The following is a 1468-nucleotide window of genomic DNA, read 5'->3' as shown; positions in this document are numbered from 1 at the left end:
AGAGTGCCTCCCCCCGAAGTGCCTCCCCCCCCTTATCTCGGGTACCATAAGTCCTAGAGTGCTGAAACTTGGTGGGTATACTAATTAGGGAGTGGGCTTTCGAATGCACCCAGTGCCGTCTCTCTAGCGCCACCCAGGCGCCGAGATATGGTACTGCTCCATTACTTGAGTTTTGGTGTGCTAGGGCTATGGTTGAGTTTCTTAGTTCCAGCCCTAGAGTCGAGTTTCTCTATGTGGCTGGTTGTGACTTAGTCAAATGGTGGGTTAGGGTTAGGTTTTTGAGTGGTTTGGTGTTGGTTTTTAGTGTTCTTGAGTGGTTTTGAGTGGTTTTTGAGTGTTTTTGATTGTTTCTGATTGTTCTTTGAGTGGTTTTGTTAGGTTTTGGGTGGTTTTGGTCGGGTTGGTCTTGGTTTAGAGTGTTTCTGGCTGTTTTTTGAGTGGTTTGGTTAGGTTTTGGGTGGTTTTGGTAGGGTCTGTCTTGGTTTTTTGAGTGTTCTTGAGTGGTTTTTGAGTGTTTCTGAGATTTTTTTGAGTGGTTTGGTTAGGTTTTGGGTGGTTTTGGTAGGGTCTGTCTTGGTTTTGAGTTAGGGTTAGGTTCTTCTTTTGAGTGGTTTTTTTGAGTGGATTTTGAGGGTTTCTGACTGTAGGTTATATAGATAAATGCGAAGAGTGCCTCCCCCCGAAGTGCCTCCCCCCCCTTATCTCGGGTACCATAAGTCCTAGAGTGCTGAAACTTGGTGGGTATACTAATTAGGGAGTGGGCTTTCGAATGCACCCAGTGCCGTCTCTCTAGCGCCACCAGGCGCCGAGATATGGTACTGCTCCATTACTTGAGTTTTGGTGTGCTAGGGCTATGGTTGAGTTTCTTAGTTCCAGCCCTAGAGTCGAGTTTCTCTATGTGGCTGGTTGTGACTTAGTCAAATGGGTTGGACTTAGTGTTTTTTTTGAGTGGTTTGGTGTTGGTTTTTAGTGTTCTTGAGTGGTTTTGAGTGGTTTTTGAGTGTTTCTGAGTGTTCTTTGAGTGGTTTGGTTAGGTTTTGGGTGGTTTTGGTCGGGTTGGTCTTGGTTTTGAGTGTTTCTGGCTGTTTTTTGATTGGTTTGGTTAGGTTTTGGGTGGTTTTGGTCGGGTTGGGGCTTGGTTTTGAGTGTTCTTGAGTGGTTTTTGAGTGTTTCTGAGATTTTTTTTTGAGTGGTTTGGTTAGGTTTTGGGTGGTTTTGGTAGGGTCTGTCTTGGTTAGGGTTCGAGTGGTTTCGAGTGTTCTTGTTCTTGTGGTTTTGAGTGGATTTTGAGGGTTTCCGACTGTAGGTTATATAGATAAATGCGAAGAGTGCCTCCCCCCGAAGTGCCTCCCCCCCCTTATCTCGGGTACCATAAGTCCTAGAGGGCTGAAACTTGGTGGGTATACTAATTAGGGAGTGGGCTTTCGAATGCACCCAGTGCCGTCTCTCTAGCGCCACCAGGCGCCGA

General features: G+C 46.3%; 1 long non-coding RNA gene across 2 annotated transcripts; it reads left to right on the top strand.

The window, feature by feature from the left end:
* The first annotated feature begins 260 nt into the window (after positions 1-260).
* Positions 261-792, top strand: LOC122143280. 2 transcript variants are annotated; one of them, XR_006159085.1, is made up of 3 exons: positions 261-274; positions 589-594; positions 648-792. It is a non-coding gene; the product is annotated as an uncharacterized LOC122143280 (long non-coding RNA). The 2 variants fall into 2 exon arrangements; XR_006159086.1 differs by lacking the exon at positions 589-594 and having other exon boundaries at positions 262-274.
* Positions 793-1468: the final 676 nt, after the last annotated feature.

Source organism: Cyprinus carpio, unplaced genomic scaffold (genome assembly GCF_018340385.1).
Source record: "Cyprinus carpio isolate SPL01 unplaced genomic scaffold, ASM1834038v1 S000001097, whole genome shotgun sequence".
NCBI lineage: Eukaryota > Metazoa > Chordata > Actinopteri > Cypriniformes > Cyprinidae > Cyprinus > Cyprinus carpio.
The sequence above is the reverse complement of the archived record's forward strand: the minus strand, read 5'-3'. Positions and strand labels throughout refer to the sequence as shown.